This window comes from Phocoena phocoena, chromosome 12 (assembly GCF_963924675.1).
Source record: "Phocoena phocoena chromosome 12, mPhoPho1.1, whole genome shotgun sequence".
NCBI lineage: Eukaryota > Metazoa > Chordata > Mammalia > Artiodactyla > Phocoenidae > Phocoena > Phocoena phocoena.
In genome coordinates, this window is record NC_089230.1 from 61,061,332 (window position 1) to 61,082,423 (window position 21,092).

A 21,092-nucleotide genomic window follows, 5' to 3' on the forward strand; every position below is an offset into this window, starting at 1 on the left:
TCTGGAGAGATACTGGGATGCATCTAATGGAAGTTCTTAGCTTAAATATTAATTTATGACCTTATTAATGTTACTAGCTATATTGTATTATATCTATTTTACAACATTATTGTTTCTTGCATTACCAAATGTGTGACTGATCCTCTGATAAAATTAATGATGATTAGGCTATTTGATATGATTGACCAAATATATAATCCTATAATATTAATGATTGAAATACTGTAACTCTAGATACTGGAAGAAGCAACAAGAGGGAACCATTTCTAGGACCATAACAGGCTAGTAAGACAGGTGGTCCAGAGACTTTCTGGCTGCTGTTAACAGGGCCTAGTCCAGTAACAGCACATTGACTAACAACAGAATTCTCACCTGACCTGGGAGTGAGCATTCCTAGGACTGTCAGACAAATTTGTCACAAAACACCTCCCAAACCTTCATTGAAATCAACACTGAAAAGGAAAAGAATTATAAAATAAAGAATGTTGCTCACAATCCAATTCTATAAGAATCAAGTCATTAGCCACTGCAGTCACTGACTACAGTATACGCTGAAAGGAATTCAAGGCAAAGATCAGGAGGGGGCAATGCTCTAGGAAAACTGGCAGAACTGGCCCTCAGATAGTTAGATGTTTTCAGGAGAAAATTTTAAGAACCCAGCTTCTTATGTCTTCCCATGCTTAGAAAAGCACTAAAATCATTAACTAAGATATTTGTTCCTCAAGAATAGCAGCGATCTTCTACCAGGATGTGTGCTTCATGGCACGTATCCCTTTGTCAAAATCACATATACACTGCCCTCCCCCGCCCTTACCTCTGCAGAACAGTTCTCAGAGCTTTCTGAAAGACTGCCTCCCAGCTTATAATCTTCAGGTTGGCCCAAATAAAATTTTCCATTTCTTTCTTAGATGATCATTGATTAACTTTTTGGTCAACACTGGAAAGTCTCAGGTCACAATTATCCCAGCCTGAAACTTAAACCATCAGGGCAAGCCAGAAACAGGTAGACAAGAAGCGTGGTCCTGAGGTTGGAAGGTGTCAGACAGAAAGATGCTTCCCCATTTTCTCTTGCAAGAAGGTTTTATCTGAGGTTTTGAGAAAAGCAGAGGAAAGGAGAGAATATCTGAGAGAAAAAAAAATTTTAAATGATCAAAATGAACTGTTTCAATTAAGGGGCAGCCAACTACACGCCTGGTGGCAAAACCTAGCCATTGCCTGTTTCGTAAATAAAGTTTTGCTGAAAGCGACCACACCCATCCATTTATGTACTGTCTATGGCCACTTTTGTGCTATAATGACAGAGCTGAACAGCTGCAGCAGGGATCCTATGGCTCACAAAGCCTGAAATATTTAATATCTACTATCAGATAGAACTTACTTTAAAATGTAATGTGAGTTATTTATCTTGATATTAGATGGCTCAAGTGGAATGCTAGAGTTCAGCAGTGAACTCTGTATTTTCCCTTTACTGCTAGTAAAATATACATTAAATGAAGTGCCCATGACATCTGTATATAAGTAATTATCACTGCTAGCCACAGAGTAGGTACAATATTTGATGACTGAATTTATATTAATTTTTCTCTCCTTTTTCAAAGTAAATACATTTCTTACATATTTCTTAGCAGATACTGTAGTGTTGGAGATGTACTTAGTTGAGACAGAAGTTGAGAGTGGGGCAGGCAGAAAATGAAAATAGAGTTCCTTGTCTTTACTCAGTGAAGGCAGAGCTGAGTGTGCTGGCTGGGAAGGAGATGGGGCCATGGCCTCCTAGAGGCACTGTAGTTTTTCTCTTTGATGAGCTCTAAGATTTATCTCTGAAACCATAGCCTCAGGGAAGTGGGAGCCAAAAGGGCATTCCTTTAGCTTTAAATAGTCCCTGTGAGAGTCCTGATACCTTGTTGATACATTTTCTCAGTCCCGCTTCAAGGAAGAAGTCCTGAAACCTAGCTAACTCCTAACTCTTAAGGCAAAAGTCATGACTGTCATAAAACATAATTAGTCCACGGCAAAGTTTGGTGTAAGATCCTGAAACATTTCGGAATCAAAAACTCCTCTGGATAAATGAAAACTTTAGACGTTTATCATTAAAAAAAGGAAGGAAAAAACTATGTGTATGAAATGCTTTCCATTTCAAGAGATTTTTTTGTGGGATGATTTTATTGTGGGTTAATTTGTTCAGACCTGGGCACGTATAGAAGTAGTCTTTGGTTTCCATTACTCATAGATCACTTTCTGTGAGTTCTACTTATCTTCCCCATTTATTTTCATCTTCTTCAACCTGTCTAACCTACTCACAATTCCTGTGTTCACTTTATCATTTTTTTTCCTGGTTCCACATAAAAGTACAATGATAAAAGGAGAAAAATAAGATTATAATGTGTATATCTTGGTATTGATCAGCTTTTAAAAATTTGGGGACCCTTGTGTCTATTTCTAGCCAGGAGAAAAACCCTGGCAGATGCTGTTTAACCCCTGGCTCTAAGTAATTCTATACTTAACTGGTGAAAGATAACTGTTCTATTTCAAGGGACTTCTGCAGTGGAGAAGGTTTTTTAAGGTATAATTTACATCTTTCTTATTGTCATTTGAAACCACTTAATTTGATTATTTCTCTATGTAGATGGAAAACATTTCAGCAATCTTTTTACAGAATTTCTTATATTCTTGAAGATATTGGGTTGGCCAAAAAGTTCATTCAGTTTTTTCCATAAGATGTTACGGGAAAACCCGAATGAACTTTTTGGCCAACCCAATAGTTATTAACAACCCTCAGCTATCCTTTCTTCAATAGTAATCTAAGTTTCTTTAACATCTCTTCGTAATGATGGGCTGCTCCTTAAGTACAAGGCTGTGATTTTTAGGACATGAATTTCAGTTTTTTACCAACTAAAGAGTATCACTTGCCATCTGGTTCTACAAGAATGAAATCATTGGCCACTGCAGTCTGCTGACCTTTAACACACCCTGAAAGGAGTTCAGGGTGGAGCTCAGGAATGAAGCACTCTGTGCTCTGGGAAAAACGGGCAGAACAAGCCTTCAGATAGTTAGATACTTTCTGGAGAAAATTTTATGAACCCAATTTCTTGCATCTTCTCATACCTAGAAAAGCACTAAAGACATCTGTTCCTTGTGACTTAATAGCAAGCTTCTTGTGCCTGGTAGCAACCCTCTACCAAGATGTGTGCCTTGGAGGAAGGCATACCCCCTTTGCCAAAGCCATATATATACTGATCTCCCGTGCCACCTCTTCAAAGCAGTTCCTCAGAGCTATCTGAGAGGCTGTCCCCCAGGCTATAGTCCTCAGTAAACCCCAAATAAAACTGAACTCACAGCTCTCACGTTGTACGTTTTTTTTCCAGTCAACAGTTTTGGCAACCACAAAGCGAAACAGAGCAGACGTCCCTCCTTTGCCTGAACTCTGTGAGGATCTGAGCCTTGGTATCAGCAGAGGCCTCTTGTGCCCATTCACCTCCTCGGAGAGTCCAAAAGAATTTGGGTGAGTCTTTCCTGGTTCTCCGATCTTCCGATTATCGGTCGATGAACCTGAGTTTTATTTGGCCATGTATAACAGTATCTGGCCCCCCAGTTGAAAGATACTACAGAGTGCCCCTCCAGTTGAACGATACTGGGGGAGTCCAGCTGAAAGACGCTGGGAAAAAGTGCACCTTTGCTCAGTTGAGAGACGCTGAACAGTCTAGACTGGGTGATAGGTGAGAGGCTGGCCTAACACCTTTCCTAAATGAGGGGGTATCAGAAAGCCAGCCTCCACCTAACAGCCCAGTCAGCTTTATGTATTTGCAAAATTTATACTTACAAATATTTACTTAATTGAGAATTAAAAGAAAACCTTACACTGAAAATGGCCAATATGGGGCTCTTTTATTGCATATGCAGTTAAGTTAGAGAAAGCTGGCATTATAAAACATCTTTTTGGAATTCTGGAACAAGTTCTTCTAGAGGAAACTTGCATTTCTTTCCCTGTGCCTTGAGATGTAAATGTTCTAACAGAGGACTCAGGAACACTTATCTAGACCATTTCTAATTCCTGAGATTGAGGGGAAAAAAAAGAGAGAAAAGAGGTCTTTTTAAACTTGGCTTATTCCAACTGTTACTATAAACTAGTGAGTTTTATATTATAATACCTGATTCATGACTAAGTTTAAAAAAATGAAGCTATGAGATTTCTGATTGTGTCTGTCTGTATGTCTATGTGTGCATTGTAAATATATGTCTTTACCTCCAGCAGGTATTACCAAAACTAATTTGTAAATGAGCACTATTTAATTGGCTTAAAGAAAATTAAGCAATTATATAAACTCTCATAAATATAAAAGAAACTAACCCAAATGAATTTCAGTTTCAAGTGAACTGAGAAATATTTAGTATTAAATTAATATTTGGCATTGAAGTCAGTTTAAGTTTGTTGGTTTAAATAACACAGCTATGCCTTTAGAGTCATCAGTAGTAAATATAATAATTTTATTGTATCTAGGTTTACTAGAAGTCAAATAAAATCTTATTATATCTGTTGCAAATATAAAATAAACTGGTATGATGAAAATTTTTATAAGTATTTAAGTGTAAATGAGAAAAAAGTTTTTAGGTAAGGTCCTTAGGAATAATTATGTTTTAGGAATGTCTACTTAAAATTATTCTCCCTAGATATTTGGCGACTTGAAACTTTAGAGTTTTGCTAAATTAAGTTAAATGATTGAAGTTTATCAAATATCTAGGTCATTCCCAAATAAAATAAGATACTGAAATATTAATCACTGAACACTAGCTTTCTTTTACAGAGAGACTAAAGATATTTAGGACTATTAATAAATATGTTTGGTGCCACACAGAAATTTTCTGTAAGAAAACACATATTTTTAGAAATTATTGATATTTATGTTTGCTAATATACAGAATGCTAATGTAAAATTACTTCTTAGTTTTCACTAGAAATTAAGGTTTTTAAGAGTTGAAGATTCTAGTTTAAATATGTAATTAAAGCTACTAGAAACAATAAGGGAGACATTTCAGTATACAAGGAGTGTAGGATGTGTGTTTTCAGTAAAAGAAAGTATGAGAAATGAAAAATCATTTTGTTAAGGGAAAAGAAAGTAATTTGTCTTAAAGCCTGTTATTTCTAAATAGGAAAGAACATAAGGGACAAATTAATATGCATATAGAAAGTTGTAGAAGGTTTGTGAGAGGAAAAAAGGTCTTTAGAATGGTATTCTATGTGTGGTCAGAACAGACTAAGATTAGAATAAATTTAATTGAGTTTTAATGTTAAAGGTAAAGTGGTACAAACCTGAGTTTGGTTTCTCTCTCTATTAAGAGGACAAAGTTTTCTTAAAATATTGATCTGCTTTTTTTTTTTTTTTTTTTTTTGCGGTACACGGGCCTCTCACTGTTGTGGCCTCTCCCGCTGTGGAGCACAGGCTCCAGACACACAGGCTCAGCGGCCATGGCTCACGGGCCCAGTCGCTCCGCGGCATGTGGGATCCTCCCGGACTGAGTCACGAACCCGTGTCCCCTGCATCGGCAGGAGGACTCTCAGCCACTGCGCCACCAGGGAAGCCCTGAAATCTTTTATTGTCACTCTGGTTAAGTGAATAAGCATTGTTTCACAGTGACCTATGATACTATTTGACTAGTGTTTCAAACCATTTTGATGTTTTTTGATGAATTTCCCCAAATCAAATTCTAAAGAATTTCCTTTGACCTCTAGCTAACTTCGGGATGCTTCAAAGGGCCCCTAAGGCATTCCAAAGAGAGATGTTAAACTAATTAGTTAATTTGGCATGTTAAATTACATGGGAAGAATTGTCAAGTGAGTAATAAATCTTCTTAGTAAATAAACATTATTTATCTAGATATTCTAGAAGTTATATGGCTTTCCTAAAAATCTGCTTTGTCCTAGAAAAATGTTTTGAGTCATAATTCTAGTTATTATCTTAAAATGTTGTAGGTAACAGCAGTAACCAAGTTTCTTTCCCAATTGCATTGTAGTCAGTTCTTTAACTGTGCCTTCTTAAATCTTTTGTCATTCATAGACAGTTATTGTTTTACTCTGATGCCTTTGCAAAAATCCTTCCTCTTCAAGAAGATTCATAGCAAGGTCTATTTTTTTTAAGTCCACGTTTCTGATACCATTCAAATCATACCACTGAACTGGGTGAGAAATTAAAGAATTCCAGTGGGAAACTAGAAATCTTCATTAAACTGCTAACTAAAAAGGATTAGTTATATAGGACTGAGCGAACTGATAAATATGGTTATCATTTTTATGGTTTCTGTCTGAAATATTACTGGCTTTTAATCTATATTTTCCAGATATGAGGAAATACTCCCCCTCAAGCTAATAATGACTTAAACAGCAATTTGGTAAATTCTACCTTTGTAAGCAGAATTGAAATATGTATCTTTTCTCTCTACCCAATCCCTCCAGAGATTGGAAACTCTTAGGTTTCCAACAGCCTTATCAAGTGAATAAAGAAGGCCACCTCCTGACAGGTGCAGGAATCTCAAGAGACTTGGAGAATCTGGAGAAGAGAGGAATTCATCCAAATCTATAGCTATCACAGGTGGAATCTGATGACAAGCCCTTGGCCTGGCTTTCCTGGGCTAGAGAGGCCTTTTAAAAATTCAATCTGAGATTCTTTATTAAAAGTTTCAGCAAAGCCAATTTTAAAAGAGCCTATGTGATTAATTACATTTATGTAAATAATCAGGCCAAGTTTATTGAAACTAGGCTTATTTTGCAAACAAATTAGTCTTTTTCTAATTTAATTTTATTTTTTTTATAAAACAGGTTCTTAATAGTTATCTATTTCATACATATTGGTGTATATATGTCAATCCCAATCTCCCAATTCATCCCACCACCACCATCCCTCCCCCCACCACTTTCCCCCCTTGGTGTCCATACATTTGTTCTCTACATCTGTGACTCTATTTCTGCCCTGCAAACAGGTTCATCTGTACCATTTTTCTAGGTTCCACATACATGCGTTAATATACGATATTTGTTTTTCTCCTTCTGACTTACTTCGCTCTGTATGACAACCTCTAGATCCATCCACATCTCTACAAATGACCCAGTTCCATTCCTTTTCATGGCTGAGTAATATTCCATTGTATATATGTACCACATCTTCATCTTCTTTATCCATTCGTCTGTTGATGGGAATTTAGGTTGCTTCCATGACTAGGCTATTGTAAATAGTGTTGCAATGAACATTGGGGTGCATATGTCTTTTTGAATTATGGTTTTCTCTGGGTATATGCCCAGTAGTGGGATTGCTGGGTCATATGGTAATTCTATTTTTAGTTTTTTAAGGAACCTCCATACTTTTCTCCATAGTGGCTGTTATCAATTTACATTCCCACCATCAGTGCAAGAGGGTTGCCTTTTCTCCACACCCTCTCCAGCATTTGTTGTTTGTAGATTTTCTGATGATGCCCATTCTAACTGGTGTGAGGTGATACATCATGGTAGTTTTGATTTGCATTTCTCTAATAATTAGTGATGTTGAGCAACTTTTCATGTGTTTCTTGGTCACCTGTTGTCTTCTTTGGAGAAATGTCTATTTAGGTCTTCTGCCCATTTTTTTGATTGGGTTGTTTGCTTTTTTAATACTGAGTTGCGTGAGCTGTTTATATATTTTGGAGATTAAGCCTTTGTCCATTGATTCGTTTGCAAATATTTTCTCCCATTCTTAGGGTTGCCCACCTACCACCAAGAAAGATGTAAGGTCATGTGGTTATACGTGGTAGATTCATCAGATAATTCAATTCATATGATTTGTTACCAAGTTCATATTGAGCACTATTCAAGTTGCTGTTGATACAGCAGGTAAAGAAGACAAACAAGTTCTCTTCTCTCATTCTGCTAACACTTCAGTGGGGGAATGGCAGACAACACAATAAAGACAAGTAAACAGGACAATATCAGTTAAGGCAAGTTATTTGGAGAAAATAAAATATACCACTAGAGAGTGACTGGTGCCTACATAAATAAGATGACATAGGAATATTTAAGGGGAGACTTATATGACAAGTGGGAGCCAGCCCTTCAATGAGCTGAAGAAAAAGCAGCAGAGACGAACTAAAGGAAATAGAAAAATGCCATTGCAACTGGACAGAATGCTGTGTACCTTGTGGAACTGTATTATTCTTCACAAGGAATACGTTTCCGGCTCCTCTCCACCAGAGCAAATTCAAACCTCCCATTTTCTACAAATCCTTTCCCAAATTCATAAAACCATCTAAATATTTTGCCTGTAGCCCTTTAAAATGTTTTCCCTTAAATTTTTTGAATATATTTCAACGGTACTGGGAAACTTCATACCTAATTATATATTATGTAAACGTTTCTGCACAGCTCTCTTATGTCCTCAGAGTATATAATTATCTCTTCAAGAATGAGAATCATGTCTCTTTACATATTTTGTCCCCCATAGTGATAATTCTTATGGACATATGATATAAACAAAATAAGAATCTTGAGGCTTGTTTAAGATCTACCAGGACTTGCCATTTAACCCTGGAATTCTGACTACTCATTAGATTTTCTATCGCTAAAACAGTTTTTAAAAAAAGAAAACAGGAAAGCCTCTGGCAGGTAATAATCATAGTACCTCGCACAATAGTGACACAAGTACGTTAAATAAGAGTAAAGGAGTTGAAGCTACTCAGATTGGTCATATTTACCAGTGTATCCTAGAGACTTAATCCTTGGTTTAAGGACTTAAACTTGCCTCTTAACTGCTAGTTGTCAGTTCTCAGCCTTAAACTTTCAATGATTTTCCAGTGTTTTTCAATAACAATTTCCTTTCTTTATTGTCTTGCTTTTTGGCAGCAATCTCTAAACACTGGTAGTATTATACAGAAACTTACATTGTAGAGAATCTAATCTTTAAAAAAGGGGACAAAAGATTACAGGGGTTTCGTAGTTAATAAACTGAACATGTCTCAGTGATGTAATGTTGTTTTCCAAGTACAGAGACAAAACAATTATTTGAAATTGTATTCAGATCCATACACAATCATGAACAAGCATAATTGGCAGGAACAAAATGCATATAAAATGCATATAGTGGCAAATGGCAGTGTCTCTAAGAAAAACATTAAAGGAAAACTTTCATTCCAGTTAGTTCCCAGTGATGATTTGAGGAGACATTTTTTACCTTTAGAATCATCAAATGATAGTCAACCAAAAATGGTCTTAAGTATTAAAAAAATATTTATTCTGCTAGGTGTTTCAGGAGAGGATCTCAGGATGGTGTTTCAGTCACTTGCCTAATTTATGGTTTGGGATGAATAGGGGAAAACCAAGAATGGGCATTCATTGAGTTGATGGGAGCCCTTGAATAAGGCAGAGAGATTCAAAATTTTGCTGCATGGACCCTCTTTAAAGATTCTATTTAGGTTTTTAAAGTCTTTAATGTAAAAGATATCTCTATTTTGTTTTTATCTGATTCCAGAAAAATAAGGGTCATGCATCTGAGATAAAATCACAGTGAGATACAGAGAATGACAAGAATGAAGTGCTTGGGAGCCCTTGATGTGGAGCTTAAAAGAGTCTAGATTGCATGGGGAAGAAGATGTGTGTTGCAGACAACTCTTGTGCCCCACTTCACCGTGCTTGGAGCCCGACCTGGAACTCCAACCTCTGCTACAGTGAGGTGACCGTCTCCACACAGCCCTCCATCGGCTGTGGCAGATGCAACCCAACAGTGCCTTTCCTTGGGTCACGTAACTACCAATTACTGCCCAGAGACTTCTCTGACACATTGAGTGTGGGACATCCTTAGGATCCTGCAAAGCATTCAGAAGTGCTGGGCACTTAATATCTGAGGAGTCAGCCTGTCCATACAGGGGTGGGAACTGACAGATAAATGCTTTTGTCTTTCATCCCCTAAGCAAACAGCTCTGACTCATTTCATAAGGCTTCTCAGAATGTGTCATAGGCTTGAGTAACAGTCACCTGTTTGTTGGCCAAGTTGATATACACCCTGGAATCAGCTTTTGCACCTTTCCTCTTTTACCTGTCCTGTTCTGTGCTCCTATTCCTTAGGCTCAAATGCTCCTTACAATTATTGGCAATCAAGTCTTTGTGTCAGGCTCTTTCAGAAGGACTGAAACTAAAACAGTGGGGAAATAGGGGAAGAAAGAAGGGAAAGAAGCAGGAGGAGTAAACCATGTATTGTCTCCAAAGAGTAGACAACTGATTATGTCCCAATTAAGGCTATGAGTAACTTAGAGAAAGTGAGAGGGCTTTATAGGTAACTGGGATTTTCTTTGAGTTTCTAATTGACTCAGAGCACAAGCCCCAAATGCCCCATTCTACAGGGTTTCAAATGTGTTGCTTGAATGGAGAGCTAGAAAAATACATTTCCTTCTAATCCTAAGACTCTTTGCCATTATTACACACTTTATGAATTTCATTAATTTACTTTATTTATTATTTACTTAATTTATTAATTTACTTATTTATTAATTAATAGAAACCATAGGGAAACCATTATCTTCAACGTATAAGGCAATGATTCTAAGTAACAGTAATATTATTTTCTTATTTTATTCCTATTCAACAGTATATATGTATGTGTGTGTGTGATTGTGTGTGTGTGTGTGTGAGAGAGAGAGAGAAAGAAAGATTTTGTTCTAGTTTAACTGTGTTTAACTAGTTCTTTGGCTATTTTTCTTTTTAAGAAAAAAAAGAGACAGTTTGATTTTGATATAATGTAGTTCATGACCCTAACATAATAATGTGGTTTGTTTTCAGTTTATGGTTGGTATAAACCCCTGCTATTAACATGAAATCTTATTTATAACCTATTTTAAACTTCTACAAGAAGCAATCTTAGATTTCTGCATTTATCAAATAAAGCATTTAACTCTCATAGATTACAACATTAGTTCGACCTACTGTGCACATTGCCAACTACTTATACTTGATTCCCCGGAAATTTAGCATCTCCATGAGATTTGGGTATAAACTCAATTTTCCTGCATTATTCCATGTCATTGACTTATAAATAAGATAAATCTTAAAATGGCAAGGTGAATTTGAGCTTTTTAGGATACTATCTGTGCACATATGTTCTTTGAAATATTTCATTTGTAATTTCATTAGACATTTCAAAATACATCAAAATGAAAACATTTTTCAGTATCTAATTTAGTTGGAACTGAAAATGAGTCCTATTTGTTTTCAGCGATGGCTTTATTGCATTAAGTCAGAATTACTTGTTTTATAATTACATGTAGAAATAAATAGCGTTTTCACAGGCTAATGAAAAAAATACTCACTCAACTTTATTCCGAATTTATTTGGCTGGCAGAAAGAAGTAATCTTTCACTTACCTTTACCATAAGAAATTAATTTCTCTTTCTCAACACAATGAAAAGCTTTAATATGAATTTCCTCAAATGAGACAAAATCATAAACAATTTTGAAGAGCAAAAGAGAAAAATGTGGTAAATATACAGCATTAAGAAATTTGAACATGAAAAAAAGTTTTACTTATAATGCCTACTCATTTTGGAATAGTTCTTCATTAAAAAATCTAAAGAGAGAAATAAAATGTCTAAATTTAAAAGATTGTGTACTTCATCAATAGTTTCTTCTTGAGAAATAGAAGTCTAATTCTAGTCTTGAATAGAAAAAAACAAACCAAAGCAAAATAAACCAAAGCAAAACAAAACCATAAGCAACAAGAAAACTAAATCTCCCTCTCTTACACACACACACGTATGCACTCTTAGCAATAATAGAAAAAAGAAACTATGACTTCCTAAGAGCTATAATTTTGTTCCATTTATTTAACTTAACTTGCACTTATCAAGTACTTACTATGTGGCTATACTATGCTGAGTATTTTATTTGAACAGTTTCATTGAATCCTCAGAGGGCTCTGTCCTCCATGATAATGGCATATTTTACTATCTTTAATTGGGGGTGAATTTAAAATGCAACTGAAACCATCAGCACAGCTTAATTTGAAATTAGAATTGACATGATTATACTTGCTACACGTTCATCAGAATTTCCATGGGCAATAATACTAAATTGCCCCTCAGCAGATCAGTTATTCACTAGCATAATACAGCGGTTTAAAATATCTTTATTCACTACTTGGTGGGTCACTGTAGTGAACACTGTGGGGCACCACTCAGCTCCCTCCTCCAGCGACCTTGGCATTCACTCATTTCCCCACTTGCCGGGCCTGTTGGCTACTGGCAGCTCACTGCTGAGTCCCTCCATTGCTGAGTGCTTCTTCCAAATTTGCTCCTATATCTACTGTCTCATCAAGGCAAGAGTATGACGGCCTGGCCCCCTTGCAAGTGCAGGCCCTCTTTGAAGGGCCATCCCATTCCTAGAGCTACAGCTTACCACCATGCCAACAGGACTACAGTATAAAATCAGTGGATTGCAGCTGAAAGAGCTGCAGGATGCAGGATCCATGTAGTAAGGGTTCTAAGTGAACGTTAAGAGAAAACGTTCAAGAGAAAACGGAGCACAAAGACAACAGTGGAGGCAAAACAAGGACATTGCAGAATGTAAAGTCTCTGGAAACTACAGCTATAGCAATCATTAAACAGTCCAACTCCAAGCCAGATTAACATGAAACTTCAGACTACAGGCCTATTTACCTCAGTTCCTATTCACTGATGCACCATGTCTAGTATTCAACAAAAACTATAAAGTATGTTAAAAGGCAACAAAAACACATTCTGAAGAGGAAAAACAAGCAACAAAACCAGATTCAAATATAGTTCAGATTTTGGAATTATCAGACAGGGAATTTAAAATGACAATGATTAATATGTTAAGGGCTCTATGGAAAAAATAGATAACCTGAAAACACAGATGGTTAATTTCAGCAGAAAAACAAAAGCTCTAAGAAGGATCAAAAGGATCCAAAGCTACTAAACATAAATGAAATATGCCTTTGCTGGGCTCATCAGTAGACTAAACATAGCCAAAGGAAGAATCAGTGAGTTTGAAGATTTGTCAATAGAAACTTCTCAAACTGAAATACAAAGAGAAAAAATAATGAAAAAAAAAGGACAGAACATCCAAGTACTACAGGACAAGACAATCTCAAAAGGAGTGAAACACACATAATTAGAATGTCAGATGAAGAACTAAGAAAAAACAGAGCTGCATAATTAACTGAAATATTAATGGTCAAGAATTTTAGAAAATTAATGACAGAAACCAAAACACAGATCATGGAAGTTTGGAGAACACTAAGTAGGATAAATAACAAAAATTTTACACCTGGCATATCATTTTCAAACTGCAGAAAACCAAAGACAGAGATAAAAATCTTGAGAAGAGCCAGAGGGGGTAAAAAAATATTTTACCTATAAAGAAACAGAGATAATAATTATAGTGGACTTTTTACCAAAAACCATATAAGCATGAAGAGAGTGAAGTGAAATATTTACTATTGAAAAAAAAAAAACCCACCGTTCTAGAATTCTAAATCCTGAGAAATTATTTTTTAAAGTGATGGAGAAATAAAGACTTTCTCAGACAAACTAAAACTAAGGGAATTCTTTGCCAGCAGAACTGCCCTTCAAGATATGTGAATAGAGTGCTTTCAAGGTTATGAAAAATGACTACGTTAGAAACTCATATCTACATAAGGAAAGGAAGAGTGTCAAAGAAGGAATAAATGAAGGTAAAATACAATATTTTATTTTTATTACTCTTAAGCTAAAAGATAACTGTTTAAAGTAATAATAGTCTCTTGCTACTCAAAAAGTGGTCTTGGGACCAGCAGCATTGCTCTGCTTTGGGGCTTGTTAGATATCCAAAATCTCCAGACCTACTGAATCAGAATTTTCATCTTTTGCAAAACACCCAGGTGATTCGTATGCAGGTTAAAGTTTTAGAAGCACTGATTATGAGAAAACTGAAACATTCTCCAGGATTAGATGAGGACATCTATTACTATGCATCATTCTGATGATTATCGCTATCTATTGGTAACTATCACTGGATCATATTTAGAGATAAGAAATAGTGACAACATGGCAGTATTGGCATCTTCTGGAAGTTTGAAGCAATACATCTTTATTTCTATGGGCAATCATCTTTGCAAGCTTCTAAAAATACTTTCTACCCAAAACTGCCTATAGCTGTGCCTATAGTAGATTATGCACAAACATTATATACATTCTTCCTGCTCAAATCATATTTTATATGTGGTAATACTTCAGATATATGGAGTGCATCTTCTGAATAATCACACATATGCAGAGTGGCATCAGAGTCAGAGGGAGAGTCATGTGGGTGGGGGAGTGATAAAAAACATTATAAATCACGAAATGTAGAAGAGTAGATGACCTACATAATACTCACAATATGATATCAGTGAACAATTTCCCAAATAAAAAGAAAAGGGATATTTTTAGTGAGTGGTTGTGACCAAAACGTCAAGCCACTCAGTGAACTAAGAGAGAATGGAGTCATAAGATAATAAGGAACAGGGAAAAATAAAGAAATTGCGGCATTTGGCCCTCACTAATAGGTACAAATACAAGAAAGAACTGGCAGCACACACTCTGAAGAGCTGGGAGGAGGCATGAGAAAAGTTGAAAACTTATGCAGTAGAGCAAACTGCCCTGAAAACCCCAGCATCGTCAGGGGAATTGCAGAATCTTAGACTCAAAGTTCTGTAGCACCTAAGCGATCCTGAAAATGTTTGGTGAAGTAAGCAAACTACGTCCTAACACTTGACTTGCCTCAGAGAACATCGCTGCCTTTGGAAGGGCATGCTGAAGGCGGCTCTGGTGACTGATTCTCAGGCTAAGTGAACCAGAGAAACTGCCATTTATCAGGCACCCAGCCTGTTCCCCTGACACCCGGGAGCCTACACTGGCAGCAAAGCCCAGCCAATCCTCCAGAGATGCCACAGGTCTACAGCCTTTCTTTCCCGCTGAGCAGATCAAAAGGTACCCTCATTTTTGTACACTGTCACAATTTTTGCCCAAGATTTTAATAACCAAGTAACTCTGAGCCTATTCTGCTGGGTCTTAATGGCTTTTGTATTTTACATCGAGACCTCCTTTAGATGGTTGGGTGTACTTGCAAAGAAACCATCAGCAAATCACGATACTACAGAATGATATTAGGGCTTCTTAGATAGAATTCATTTCTAAATAGTGTCCCTGAAGAGTAGTATAATGCCAGATAATCCAGTCTGGAAAAAAAAAATCTTTAAACATTCTACCCAGCAAAGATTTGCAAATCAGTTGTTGTAAGTTTAAGCAGAAGGATTTGGTTGATTTCTTGAACATGCTAATATTTTTATATGCCTTCAAAAAATCCATTTATTGATTGAAAATATTTCTTCATCCTGGATTTTTGGCATATTTTACTGGAGGTGTAGTGGATACAAACAAATGCTTTGAAAGATAAAGACACTGTTTTCTAATTGGTATGGCCGGTTATTTGTATTCCAAAGAAAAGATTCTGTCAGTAGAATGCTCTTACTATTTCAATCTGGCAAGTCCACTCTTTTGCTGCATCAACTGGTGAGCTTGCTCAGAGGAAACAGTGCTAGTACTTTGTGATATTTCCCTGTCTTGCTGTACGACCTCATTGTTCAGCCTGTAGATCTGGATGTTACTGAGAATATACAATTTTATTACAAAAGAGACTCAATGAGAAATGTAACACATTATGCAGACAACATATAAAAATATAGAACATTAAAGTGACAATCTTCAAATGTTGCTTGTACCTGAGATTCTGTTTAAATTCAAGTGTTAAGAAAAGCTTGGTGAATCTTGTTGTCTTCTTGGGTGTCAAAAGGATGGTCATTTTTATGGTTAAAAATGGACAGACTGGATTAAAAGATGCAGAATTTCAACAGTTGGAAGAAAACTAAATGAACATTCTAAAACTGAATACACAGTCTGAAATTAAAAACTCATTTGATATGTTAAAGGGTACACTGTATTTGGAGAAAAGAACTAAAAAAAACCTGCTAGCACAAATTCTTGGAATGGTGAACACCTCTCCTTCATTTCCCATGATAAAAGGCATAGAGGACTAGAGGCACTTTCTTAGAGATATCTGGCATTCACTGTAATACAGAAGTTAGAGGTACTGCTCTTGCTTTTTTTTTTGTCTTCACAATGTGGTTTTTATTTAACAGAAAATGTGAATTCATTGTATAGCTAAGTATGTGAAGTTGTCTCTAGATCCTACAAATACTTGTATGGTCCACAGTATTCACGTCCACATTCACGTAGTCACCTCCAGTACTGAAACTATTTACTACTCTTTCTGAATAAGTTAAATCCAATCTGTCCATGTGTGTATCTATATCTTCTATATCTGTACCTATATCTGTATATTGATATCCATAGCTATCTATATCTATATAGCTATAGCTATAAAACCTCTTCCTTGAGCTTGATCTTTCTTGTGCCAATTGTGGTTTCTATTCTGGTGTCACAAAATTAAACTGATCCAGATTTTCCTTTACTGAAGGAATATATCCATCTTAATTTACTCTGTAGAAGTAGATGGAAGTTATCCAGTGATTACAATTTTACGAACCTAATTTGGAAACATTAATATTCAGTTTTTCTTTACTTCCTTTTCTTTCTTTCTTTTCCTTGCTTCCTCCCTTCCCTTTCCTTCCCTTTCTTTCTTCCCTTCCTCCCTTCCTTCCTTCCTTCCTTCCCTCTCTTTCTGTCCCTCTCTCACACACATACACACACACACACACGATCATCATCACCTTATTATTATTATTTCTATCACATTAAGTAAATAATAAGCAATACTAGAGAAAAATCTAAATGTAGTAATTTTTGCCATGGAAAAGGATGATATTTGTAATACAAATGTATTTATAGATAGATCTGCATTTTCATTTTCCCATGCTACCACCAAAGCCCATTTCCATAAATAATTAGAGCTAACTATCTATGATGATAAAATTATTAAAAATCATCAACATACATTATTAGGTTGTCTTTCCCACATTTTTGACTGATTTGGGACAATTCAGTGAATCATCAAGTTGGACAAATTTTTACCATTACATATGAGTGATCTAATAAATAATGCCTTAAAAGTTTATAGCATTTTATACATTTTGAAAGCTTTCATATACATTATTCCAACTACAGTGACCAATTATTTCACTGGGTTGATCCAGTGACTATTACCCAAATCAGTGAACAACGCTTTTGTTATTCAACTAGAAACAGTCAGTGATAGAAATTAAAGCTGTTTATTCTGCAAACCCAGATAGCATAACTGTATATCTTTCATTAGACAAATAATTACCTGATGCAAGAATTGCACAATCCATAATCTTATTCAAAGTTCCTTCCCCACTCCCAACACTTCATAGAGACACAATCTCATCATTGACACAAATTTCAGAATTTCCAATTTTAATCCAACGTGCCAAAAACTAAATTAATGCTACCTGCATCATTTTAAGCTTGAACCATCTTTTAAGTTGGAAACACAGTATGCCATTATTTTTAAAAGATAAGTCAGAAAGCCTGTATGGATAAAAAACTAAACAGATCTTTTATCTCTAGGTAACTAAGAGTATCCCTATGATTCTTCTACCCTTCTCTAATGTTATATAATTTTCGCCTAATTCAATTTTGTCTTTTTAAAAATCATATAAATTTAAACCAGTGAAAATATATATCCAAGGAATAATCAGTAATACAAAGTAGAACTGTAAAATGTAGGGAAGGCAGTAACAAAAAGTATACGTTTAACTTTATCATCAAGAAAGCATGAGTTAGTGATGCAATTCACCAAGACTATCCATTACTTCTAAAGCCAATAATAGATGTGTTTGGAATCCTGTTGATGCAAGACTCATTTATGAAACTGTAACGCTTGATTCATCCAGTCATTCATTCAACAGATAGGGGCCTCCTATTAAGCCCTAAATTAAAGTACTATACTTGGGGATTGAGATGACAGAAAGATGACTGGAACTTGAATTCTGGTTCTGGTAGAAGACAGTTTAAAGCACAGAGTAATTTGAAATGTCACGGGAAGATTTTATATGAGTGAAAAAGAACAAGTCCAAAAGATTTAGTCAGTGTATTTAGCCTGGTTATGAAAGCCAATTTGGGGAGACATTTCTACAAATTATATATGTTTAAAACATCTTACAGACAAATAGTTCTACCAATGTATTAGGTCTGATAGAACCCATCTTAATAACTTATACTCTAATTGCTCATGTCCTATTCCATTCTATGATTTTTGGAAGGGGATTCTAGAGAAAAGTTGCTTTTATTTTTCTTTTCCTTTTGGCTCAACTTAATGGTTAGTACATCATCACTCAGAGTGCAAAGCCAAGGATGCAGCAGATATTCTATGAACAAGTGCTTAAAAATAAATTTAACAAATGATGCTAACATACAAAGTACAAAGGATTCAAGCCTATGTAGGAAAAAGGAGTGAGAACCTGAAGTTTAGTTGTTAGTGGTAGAATACAGTCAGGGACACTTAGGGTGATGAGCCAGCAAATATTGTCGTGGAAACACCAGACCTGGTTAGAGATACTTTAAATCTCCCCAGAATATTTGATAATCAAAGAACAGAGCAAGTTCCTCATATGAGGGCCAGTTAATGAATGTCTGTTCCTTAGAGTCACAGGAGTCATTAAGGAATTTGAGAGCAATCTCTTTTGCCTTGTTGCAAATGGTTTCCATCTGAGAGTTGTTGATAACTCTCGTCAGGTCATAAATTGATACCTAAAGACTGGATAGTATAATTGATATAAATGAAGTTTCAGATTTAGAGAGAAAAATAAATATCTGTGGAAATCATATTTGCTATAAATACAATCCCTTTATCGGCATCATACCATTATGGAAAAATCTCTATATTTCTTTAATGAGCTTGTCTCTTAAGAGAACACAGTAGTAAATTTGAAGACAAGCAATCTTTGGATCATCAAAAGAGAAAAAATGCAAGGCAAGGTTGCTCTATATTAATATGGTATTGATTCAAGTTATAATTACAGGACTGAGTAGTTCTCACTAACAAGTGGATTCATTTCCTGTTTTGGAAAATATGTATATAAAAATAGTTTATGTAATATTTTGAAATCATTAGTTGAATTGGCTCTACAGTCATCATTGGCATTTATGAAGTCTAAATGTTTAAATCCTTCTACATTTTTTTTGTTTCATTTAAAGAGCTATTAAAATCGTGAATGATTTTTAAATGTCATCATTTATCTAGAACAAATTCTAAACTAGAATTTTTAAAAAACAACTAACATATACCCACCCAAATCTAATATTGTTTCATCTGATTCAGGGCACAGTCCTCAAGTAGTTATTAAGTTATCCCTTCCAAGAAAAAAAACACAAAAAGAAATTCATCAGAATAATTATAAAAAGAACCAATCATCTTTTCATTTTACCTTATTTAACATCTATGTAACAAATTTTGAGGAGCTTAAAGCCCTCCTCTGAGATATTTTCAGTGATTTTGGTAACAGACTACTGAGTTACTATAGGCAGAAGAACTGTCACACACATTTCACAATTCCACAAGGAAATTAAGGTGAAGGTAACTGGTAATATTATATAGAATCAGAGAATGAATAGAAATAACCAGATTTTGCTTAGCCTTCATAGCTAGTCATATTTTCTCTAGGGCTAGGTATAGTTACATCAGTTCCTTTGGGGACAAGGTTCTAGGCGGAAGCTTTGCCTTTAATTTTTCTCTCTCTTTTCTTTAACAAAAAGCCAACCCAACTTAATGGAAACTGAAGGAAAAAAGAACATTTCAAACTAGCATTTCCTGCCCATAATTTTAAGGAAACATATTATACTTCAGTTCTTTAGATATAGTCAGTCCAATTTAAGATCCAAATCGCAGTGCACTGTAAAAAGGAAATATTTCATTTCTATTGTATAAGAACCGAGCTTATGGTGAGATGAAATGAAAAGATATAGTACTTAAAAACACACACACACACAAAAAATGTTCCCAAGGTTCCATGGAGAAAAGGTGAGCTAATAACAACAAAATTAGAAAGAAATCATAGTGATAGGTATGCTAACTCATAGATCTGATTCTCAAAGTATTTGCAGGTTGGAAGGAAAATTACCAGTCCTGGACCAAGGCAAAAACTTAAAAACTTTCTGGCAACATTATATACTCCATTGGTGAAGAGAAATACATCCACCTCCCCAAGGATGAGAAGTATCTCTTGAACAGCAGCAAAGTAATTACTTCCTTCTGTGAAATTAGCTCCCCTGACTGCAATCACAAAACACTAAATTAAAAGAAGGGAAGAGAGACAGCTTGGTTTTAGAGTCTCCAGCTATATAAAAAAGGATAGCCAGCTTCAGGAGAAAGTCCTAGACCAGAAATAGTTAGACTGAACCTAACAGAGGCATATCAAGCAACAAAACTGGAAATTAATTGCTTTAACAATCAGATACAGAAAGCAAACAACCTTCCTATATTAGTTTGCTAGAGTTGCCACAACAAAATGCCATAGATTTGGTGGCTTAAACAACAGAGATTAATTTTCTCACAATTCTAGAGACTGGAAGTCCAAGAATAAGTGCCAGGAGGGTTGTGTTCTTCTGCGTCCCCTCTCCTTAGCTTGCAGACGTCCACCCTCTTCTGCCTCTTCACATGGTTGTTCCTTTGTGTGTGCCCCTGATGTCTCTTCCTATAAGGTCACTAATCATATTGGATTAGAGCCCCACCCTAATAACCTCACTTTAACTTAATACCTCTTTAAAGACTTTAATTCCAAATAAGGTTCTATGTGAGGTACTGGGGGTTGGGACTTCAACATATGAATTTGGGGTGGACACAATACAGTCAGTAACACCATCTTCCCCAGAAGAAAGAAAAACCTTTTACAGTAAATCATGTGATCCTGTCTTTTTCTCCTTCCTAACTTCTAATTAGTAACTTTCTAGATTTCTTTGAAATCTAGAAATAAGGTTTTAAAATCTTTTTAAGCTTGCTAAGAACATTCAAAAAAAGGCAGGTGCTATAGGAAAGTGAACCTCAACTGTTATAGAATTGAGAGATCCTTTGCTCT

At 35.6% G+C, this 21,092-nt stretch overlaps 1 protein-coding gene across 1 annotated transcript in view; it reads right to left on the bottom strand.

Moving 5' to 3' along the window:
- The window catches only part of FUT9 (fucosyltransferase 9), a 35,381-nt gene extending 14,735 nt beyond the window's left edge, over nt 1–20,646 (bottom strand). The window contains exon 1 of the mRNA XM_065889143.1: nt 20,572–20,646. The gene's annotated coding sequence lies outside the window, so the exon portion shown is untranslated. The remainder of the gene's footprint in view (nt 1–20,571) is intronic.
- Nucleotides 20,647–21,092: the final 446 nt, after the last annotated feature.